This window comes from Glycine soja, chromosome 8 (genome assembly GCF_004193775.1).
Source record: "Glycine soja cultivar W05 chromosome 8, ASM419377v2, whole genome shotgun sequence".
NCBI lineage: Eukaryota > Viridiplantae > Streptophyta > Magnoliopsida > Fabales > Fabaceae > Glycine > Glycine soja.
Genome location: NC_041009.1, coordinates 23,706,796 through 23,716,895, shown reverse-complemented (window position 1 = coordinate 23,716,895; position 10,100 = coordinate 23,706,796).

Genomic DNA, 10,100 nt, shown 5'->3' with positions numbered 1-10,100 from the left:
TTGACTCATCTTCTCCTTGAAGTGACATCTCCTCTCAACTCTTCTTCTTTTCCAGTCTGATGCCATTAAAATTCAAGAAGCAAACGACTCCGTTGATGAAGAAGATCCAAGGCCTACAAGCTCCAATGGAGCTACATCATGTGGTATCAAGAGCATCTTCGTCAAGGTGATGTTCTTTTGCTTCCTCTATCTTTTTGTTCGGTCAATTCACTTTAATTCCTTATTCTTCATCTTATTCTCCATGTATATCCTCCATTTTCTTGTGGTTTGGTTCTGTTTAGAGTAGATTAAAAAAAATAAACCGATTAAATCTTAGATCTACACTTATTCTTGCATTTCTATGGTTCAAATTTTATAGATCGACTCTTGAATCATGTTTTTGTGTTGATTTTAGGTTCTATCATTTTTCAGTCATAATCTTCTTGTGCTGAACCTTTAGATCTAAATTTTCTTCCAAATTATTGATTAGAAAAAAAACACTAAAATCTAAGTATAAATCACTTAATTCATGTTGTCTTAGAGTCATGTTTAGTCATAATAATTGTCTCATTATGTTCTAAGTTTGTGTTGAATTTTCATTTTGTTTATTGAATTATAGATACATTTGTTCATGTATTCTTGTCATTCTTAGCCTATCTTTTGAATTTTGAGTCTAATTCATGCATGTTATTTAGTTCATAACATGTTCTAAATCAATTCCTAGAAGTAGTCTTGTTCTTGAACTTTTTTTGTTTTCTAAGTTTCCTACATGATGCCTATGAAGAAGTTGAGTTGTGGTGCTGAGTTGTGGCTGGATTTGTGAATCAAAATAAGTCTTAAGCTCTATTGAATTGTGTTATTCAAGAAAATTGATCATAAGAAAACACAAATTGTAACTATCCAAGCCTTAAGCAACATAAACATTACTCTTGATTTCTAGGTTGAAATCGCTGGTGCTGGCAGCTTGAACATACGAACTTGTATAAATTACTGGGAATTGGTCACTACGAATTTTGAGCTGAAATTTTTACTGAATTTTCTAGAAATCTGGACCAAAATTATGCAAAATAACCAAGTGATTTGGATAAAAAGAAAAAATACGAAAAATCACACAAGTTGGCAAGAAAATCAGTGTCCAAGAAAAAAAAGTGAAAGGAAAGTGTGTTTGTTGTTTTGGCTCGATATTTATTCTACTATTGATGCCTATTTTATACCAATCTTAGTTCTGAAATTTCAATTGAAAATTAGTATGAAAACAAAAGTCAAAACTAGAGATTTTTTGAGTTTTTTTTTTATTTTTTCTACTCTACTTTAGAGCCATTCTAGGTTTCTCTTTAAGTCCTAGCTTGCTTTTATGTGCTTGTCATTGCTTTAATTGTTGAATAATCCTTGAAAATTTGTCTTGATAAACTCTATTGGTTTGGCTTTCATTTCATTTTTTTGGTCTTTGGTTATTGCTTGTCTTTTTGTTTCCTTGTTTGTGAGTTGCCATATAGGGAATTGCGAAGGAGGATTGGTGCCATCCCTTTAAGAATTTGAGTCAAGAAGCAAGGGGCCAACCACCTTAAGAGCTATTGGACTAAGAAGCACTCCAAATTGATTGAATCCCCAAAGAGAGAACAACCACCAAAATTGAGGACCTTTTTGTTATTTTGTAATTGACAATTTACTTACCTTCATTGCTTTCAAATTTTGTAACAAAAAGGCCTTTCATTGGAAGTAAGTTGGGAGCCTCCAATAGGTCACCTTGCTTCCATTTGTGTGTAATAATTTTAGGCAATTTTTCTTTAGGATAGTGAGTGTTTTGTTGGGAATCTTAAATGAGGTCATCCAAACACTCTTAGGAATCGCCTAATTTACATTTCTTTCACTTTAATTTGTTGCTTACTTTCATAGCTTATTTTCTTTACTAGTCACACCTAGCTTATCTTGTTATTGCATAATACTTTCTTCTTGTTTATCACTCTTATCTTGAGTTCTTTTGGAACCCTAGCTTTTACCTTTTTTTCAAACCCCCAACAAGAAAGAACCACAACTTAGGAACCAACATGAGTCATCATTCATCTAGTGTTAATGGCGAGGGTACTAGTCATAAGGACCCTTTATCTAGAATCTTAGATGAGTTGAGTTCCCTCAAGTTATGGAAAGAAAAACTAGAAAGAAAAGAAAAAGCAAAAGAGAGGATAAAAATAAATCAAGATGAGAGGGAAAAAATAAGGGAAGAAGAAAGAAGGAAAATACTAAAAGAGTTAAGAAAAGAAAAGCATGCCTCCTATAGTAGTCATAACTCTTGCAAGAGCCTAAGTGAAGAACTTTGTGACTATTATGAAGGAAGGCATAGGTCGCATCTTAGACCTCACTCCCATAGGAGAGAAAAGGAAAGAAATCCTAAAGAGGCTAACATTAACCTCCCATACTTCCATGGGAAGGACAATGTAGATGCTTACTTAGATTGGGAAATAAGGGTAGAGCAAAAACTTAAAAGAAAGTCTACTTTAAAATATTATGGCTCTCACTCTTATCCAAACAAGGACCAAGGTCTAGGCATCTTAGGGGCAGCACCTTCTAAGCCCAAAGATGATAAGGGGAAGACAATAGAAAAGCAACCCCCTTAGGCTAGTATGCAAGAGAAGACTAGCTTTATAAAGTGCTTTAATTGTCTGGGAAGAGGACACATTACTTCTCAATGCCCCACCAAGAAAACCATGATTATGAGGGGCCAAGGTATTTATAGTAGTCAAGATGAGGCTACTACTTCACCTTCCTTTAGTGAAAGTGAAGAAGCAAAAGGGGAAGAATCTAGTGAAGAAATCTACCCCCAAGAAGAAGGACAACCATTAATGGTTAAGGAGGAGTGTAAAGAGGTAAGTGTATCCTCCAAGAGGTTAGCTAAGAAGGAAAGTCATTTTACAATAAACACAAACATTAAAGAAACTTCCCCTCTTAGACAACCTCCACATTTTCTCCTTTGTAAAAAGACACTTGTTAGCATTGTCACACCTCTTGGTCTTGAGTTTATTCCTCAAGTAAAGGAGTTGTTGGATAAGGGTTTGGTTTGCAAGAGCTTAAATCCTTGTGCTTTGTTGGTGCCAAAATAGGTATTATTAGGCACCAAATCCCTATGATAAGTGGTATGATGAATGTGTTGAGTGGTGAAATCTTCTTTTGTAAAATCACCCATGCATCCAACATCTTCATGATTCACATGCATAGGGACTCATTAGGTAGGTTTGTTCTTATTGTAGAAGCAAGCTTCATGATGATGAACCAAGCAATTTTGATTATGCCAAAAGCCTAAGTGATTGATTCAAGATTGATTCAAGACTTCAAGATCATGCATCAAGAATCCAATCCAAGATTCAAGAGAAGAAATCAAGAAGCAACAAGTCAAGACTTCATATAGGATAAGTAATAAAAGAATTTTTCAAAAACCAAATACCATAGTTTTGTTTTACAAAAGAATTTTATCAAATTTTCTAAGTTACCAGAGTGATTACTCTTTGGTAATCTATTACCAGTTGGCAGTAATCGATTACTAGTGACCAGATTGGTTTTCAAAATGTTTTCAAATGATTTGTAACGTTCCAAAATGATTTTCAAATAGTGTAATCAATTACACTATATTTGTAATCGATTACAAGTGAATCTGAACGTTGGAATTCAAATCCAATTGTGAAAAGTCACAACTTTTCATAAAATACATTGTGCAATCGATTACACCATTGTGATAATCGGTTACCAGTGAATAGTTTTGAAGAAAAAGTTAAGAGTTATAACTCTTAACATGATTTGCTCAAAAGTCGTAACTCTTCCAATGGTTTTTTGACCAGACATGAAGAGTCTATAAAAGCAAGACCTTGGCACGCATTTTACAAGCATCCAAAACACATATCTCTTTCAAATCTTTTTTGACCATTGCCCATTGTCTTTCTTTGCAAAAACTCTTGCCAAAAAGCTTTCTAAACTTCGGTTTCAAAACTTTGTTTTTCTGCAAGTGGAAATTCTGCTGAAAACAAAAGTGTGCTACTTTTCTTCCTTCTCTCTCTTGCCAAAAGAATTCAAAGGATTAATCGCCTGAAAATTCTTTTGATTTGTCCTTCTTCCTCTTGCCAAAAGATTCAAAGGACTAACCGCCTGAGAATTCTTTTGATTCTTCCTTTTCCCTCTGAACAAAAGATTTCAAAGGACTAACCGCCTGAGATATCTTTATTTTCCCCTTACAAAGATTCAAGGGACTAACCGCCTAAGAATTCTTTGTCTTAACACATTGGAGCGTACATCTTCTTGGGTTGTAATACTGAGAACAAGAGAGGATACATCTCTTGTGGATAAGTTCAAGTGGAGCGTACATCCACTTGGTTGTTCAAAAAGAACAAGGGAGGGTAGATCCCTTGTGGATCTTTGCTTGTAAAGGATTTTACAAGGTTATTGGAAATCTCAAGAACCAGTGGTTGCTTGGGGACTGGACGTAGGCACGGGTTATGGCCGAACTAGTATAAATCTTGTGTTTGCTTTCTTCTTCCCTACACTCTTTATTTTTCCACTGTGCATTTTTTATTTCCGCTTTACTTTTGTCTAAGTTATTGTTTATGTTCTTTACTTTCTCATAACTTAGTAGTAAAGCCTAATCGAATCTAGTAACATTGAGAAGGATAAATTTTTAATTAGTCAAGACACGTTAATAATTAATTCAACCCCCCCCCCCTTCTTAATTATTCTGAGGCCACTTGATCCAACACTTATTTTTTGTTTCAATACAAACCTAGGTGCTCATATGGGACACCTTAGGTTTGTCATACTTTTTGGTAGGAGTAATCAACATGAAAATATAAAAAAGGTACGTTTTATTGCATTACTTTCCTTAATTTTTTAAATGGTGATCAAGGGGTTCCCTTGAACCCTAAGAGAATAAAGGTCATTCCTGAGTGGCTCACTCCACCAAGTATAAGGAAAATTCAGGGCTTCCATGACTTAACAAACTTTTACAAAAGGTTTGTCTCATATTTTTCTATACTTGTAGCACCACTCATTGAGTTGGTCAGGAACCATGTTCCCTTATGGGAAGATGCCCAGAAAATGGGTTTTCAAACCTTACCTTACTCCAACACACCAAACGCCACTAATATATATGTTTTTATTCTTTTTACAAGTGTGGAGGGAAGAAGCCCAGAGTTTCATGAACCTCAGGATTTGAGGTCAAATCCTTTTCAAGTGGGAGGGAATGATGCAATTCTATCCCCTAAGGGCATTGGATAGAAGACTCCAAAAAGATTGGGCCAGAGATGCAAGAGAATGCCCTAGGGTTCTCATGAGCCTTAGGGTAGATTTTGGACCCATGGGCTAAGTATGAGCCCACTTATCTTTATACATATTAGATTAAGGTTTCATTATTTTTGGGCCTTGTATTTAGGGCTCCATAACGTACGTAGGGTATCCTAGAAATGTAAGATTTTTCAGCCCTTGTATTTTAGGGCACCTAGACAAGTTTTTATATTAGGGGTAATTTTGTAATTTCACATGCATTAAATGAATATTTGGTGTGTGTGTGTTGGAAAATAAATTTAATTGAATTGGGAGAAGCTCAATCCAATTAAATTTTAGAGGGGGAGGTGAGCATTTGCTTACTACACCCCATTGCGACATCATATAGTCACACTTTGTGCATGTCCCTCATGTTTTACATGCCTCATGACACCTAAGCACACTTAGTGGAAAAAATTTGACTTGATCTTGGATTAGTGGGTTGAACCATAGCTAAAATTCACTAATCATAATTAGTGAAATTTTGGCTCCAAAATTTGGCTCCACAAATTCAATTTCAAATTCAAGTGAAATTTGAATAGAAATTCAAATTTCCCTCCAATTTTTGTGACACTTAGGCTATAAATAGAGGTTATGTGTGTTCATTTTTTCAACTTTGATCATTTGAGAATTATAATTCAATGTTCAGACCTCGTTTGAGGCACAAAATTTCGTGCTCCTTCTCTCCTTCTCCCTCCCCTCATATTCTCCTCCTTCAAGCTCTTATCCATGGCTTCTTATGGTGGTGAAGCAAAGGACTTCGTTGATGAAGAAGATCCAAGGCCTACTTGCTCCACATAGAGCTACATCAGTGAAGAATGTAATGGACGAAGATGGTGGGTGGGTAAGGTGTCGACCTTTATGATGCCAATAAAACAGCGACGACAGCGAATGCCACTACGACCAAGAGTGTGGTGATGGAGAATGTAAATCGATATGGTCGGCGCCATTGTAAGTGATGCCACAATAATTTTTTGGACGAAGACAAATGCGACCGCAACCATGGTGAGTACTCCTACACACACGATAATGGAATGTGCGAAATCAATATGGTCAATGAAGGACGATAGTGATTCAATGGAGTATGACTACGATGACAATGTGGACAATGTTGTGGAGGACGATGGTTGTGCAGGGAACGATGATGGTTTGGTTGGCCACGACGATGCAGAAAATGACGACTCCATGGAGGACGAAGTCAACGATGCAGAAATCGATAACAACTTTAAAGACAAGGGTGAAGTCGTGATGCGACGGTGATGCCGATACCACATAAGACTTATGGTAGTGAGTGAGTTTGGATAGAGTGTCGAGTCATCGAGATGAACTTCTGTTGAGATTGCTTGCACTACATGCAGTGGTAGCTTCGTAAGAGCATGCTCTATCGTGAGTGTTTTCTCTATGACTTGTTGCTCAACTAGTGTGGAAGCCATGGTTGGTGACCTTTGAGTCACATTTGTTGGTGGTTTTTGTTGCAATTTGGGAGAGAATGCAGTGGTTGTGAGAGCAGATAACCGATCGAGGATAATGTCAAACTTAACGGTGAGCTCTTGATGGTTGGTGGTCATTGTGGATAGATCTTGGGTGCGGTGGAGAATTGCATCTTTGAGACACTGAGTGGCTAACTTTTGGTTAGAGTGGTCAGCCATGGGAACCGGCATTGAAGGGGAAAGGTCTTATGTAGGGTAGTATAAATGCGATTATGGTTGGTGATGGGGAGTTGGTGTGAATGACAGTGGTTGGGGTGGCCACTAGTAAACGACCATGGGGTCAGACCAAATGTTAGAATTTGGAATGTCCAAAAGTGGTGGAGTGTATGTGAAAGTAGGCTGATGAAAGCACCATTGTTTAGTAAAGGAAAATGTATTCTAGAATTACTTCTAATTCAATAACTACAAGAGATAAAGATAGCATTTCCAATTGTTCATTGATTGATAAATAGATACAATATATTTATAAAAAACACAAACTTCTTCTAGAACCTACCTAAATGAGATATTATCTATATTTATCTATAATTATTAAAAGAAAAATGAAGGATATTAATACTAATAATGGACCTAAGAGTTCAAAACACTATTAATACTTTATCGGGCCACATAATAGTGTATTATTCGTAACAAATTGTTGTTGATGATAGTCATGATCTAGTCATCTAAAGGCACGAGCATTGGACCAGTGAAACACTCTTCTCCATTTATTGGAAATTTCTAGTATGAGAGTGATAAGTGCCATAATTTAGTTATTTTTGGATTAAAATGTTAGCACTTATCCTTTAATTGTAATAGCTTTCTTATAAACTTTCATTCTTTCTAGTTGTTTTATATATTGTACATTTACTAATATTTTTGTTTAAATATGGAAGATTCATCCATGATTCTGTAGGTTTTAATGATTGTTTGTTGGATCCAGAAACCAAGTTAAAAGGAAGGAAAAAATGGTCATTTTTCAAGATTGCAGACATCCATTCACCCATGCTAGCAACCAGCTCGCCTGGGATAATCAATTTTCTTCAGGCATAAGTAATCAACTCACCTGCGTAAGCTACAGCTCACCTAGGTGAATGAGTGCCTTCAGCACTAAGTAACAAATTATCCTAGGCGAATTTGTCTACACCTTTTAGCTCTTTTCTATAAATAGTAATGAAAATGATGGAGAAAGGCACATCCAGAAGCAGAGAGAACATGTGAAAAGCTCAGGAAATGAAGAAGAAAGTGGAAAGTGGAGACAAATTCGGCTTTGTTGCCACGGACTTGAGTCGCGCACTTAGTTCTCTCGGATTTAAGTTTTATGTTAAATAGGCTATTTTTCTTACTTTTTTGATTTTGTATAAATTCTCTCTTGTTATATTTTATTCTCACTAACCTTGGTGCTTACGGGTTGTTGTAGTGTGTTCTTTTTTCTTTATGCGAGGTAAATTTCTTGTAGATAAAACGCCATTTGATCCGGAAATTGCAAAAATTGAAAGGAAGAACAGGAAGAAAAAGAAACAAGAAACCGCTAAACCACCGGGTGAATCTTCTTCTACTCATTTTCCTTCAACTGAAAAGTCACTTGTAATTGATAACATGGTTGATCGATGAGGAAAAGGAAATAGACCACCATGGAGGACTCTTGATGACTATGCTTATCAACAAGGACCAAAGCATTACAACATCATAGTCAGTCCTCCTTTCAGCAACAAGGTTGTGGAATTGAAGCCAGCACTGCTCAGTCTGATTGCCTCACACCCCTTTGCTAGAATGGATCATGAGGATCCATACACGCATGTGTCTACCTTCACAGAGCTCTGCAGTACCATGGGAGCTTCTAATGAAGATGCTAAATTTGTCTACCTAAGAGCTTTCCCATTCTCCTTGGCAGGTAAGGCAAAGACATGGCTCCAATCACATCCAAACAAAAGCTTCAACACTTAGGAAGAGGTGGAGGAAAATTTCTTTGCAAGGTTTTTTCCTCTGTTTAGATTCATCAGTGCAAAATCCACCATTGTTACTTTTTCCCAAGGGTCTGATGAACCTCTGTTTAGTCTTATGCTCTACGCAATGATCGGTTAGTTTATCAAAAGGATTGGATGTAATCTTTGTACATTTATGTGTAACACCCTGAAATATTACTAATTATAAATCGATGTTTAATTATATTTATCGTGTTATTTGACTATATGGTTGACTTGAATGAGTTGAGGTATGGCTTGAATTAGTCCTGTATGAATTTCTTGATGTGGATGGTGAGTTATGTGGAGTTTTGTTGAGCTAAGTTGAAATTATGAGATTTCAAATTTTGCCTAAACCAATTTCAGTAAAATTGTGATCCCGGATTTGTTAACCGTTGGATCGTCTTCAAATTATGACTAGAGGTTCCTAAGACAATTCTCCACAGTTTGACAGTTGGGGTTATGAAAATAACAACTTTTGATGTCTTGCTAAGCGCAAAGGGTGCACTAAGTGCAATTCCAACCCAATAAGGAATTACGCTGAGCGCGAAAGGGCGCGCTAAGCGCAATTCCAACCCGAGAGGGAATTGTGCTGAGCGAGAATTAGCGCGTTGAGCAAGACTTAGTGCAGAGGGAGTTGTGCTAAGCGTGAAAATTGGACTCCCGCTTAGCGAAACGAGCTCGCTAAGTGAGATCTGCAGATTATAAATACGTTCTTCAACGTGAAAACACGATTTTCCCCCTCTCCTTCTCTCCTCCTCTCCAAATGCCCACCCAAACCCTAACACCTTCTTCTCCACCACCCACGACCACCGGTGGCCACCACGAGTCGTCTTTGCTTGCCACTGAACCTCCACACCAAGAAGAACGTTGTAATCGGAGCGGAATCCTCCTCAAGGATTCGGTGGAGAAAACTCCCTCAATCCTTCCTTTTGTAGCTTCTCTGAGGTAATCTTGACTTCTAAACCTTTCTCCTAATTAATTTGAGTTTCTCTTAGTGTCTCTTGTGTTTTGGGTACTGTAATAAGGTGTTTTTACACATCCTTGAAAAACCCTTGAGAATGAGACATTGTAAAAGCTATCTTTTTATAACATTGATGTTATTTTCATGACCTTCACTAAACCCCGGTCACATTGGCATGATTGAAATTTTAAAATGACGTCTCCTTTTAATAGAATTTGAAACACCCCTCAGCCCTTTATGTTTTGACAAGGGTATTTGACTCCGAATATTGTTATCAACCTTGTTTTTGAAATCTATACTAAATTTCCTTCAATTTGGTATATAGAACCTTGCGTTTGGACTGACGATCGTGAACGAGAGAGACCTCGAAGCGACGCAAAGAGGAACTGACGAAGAACTCATGATAAGTGAGGGGAGTTTATT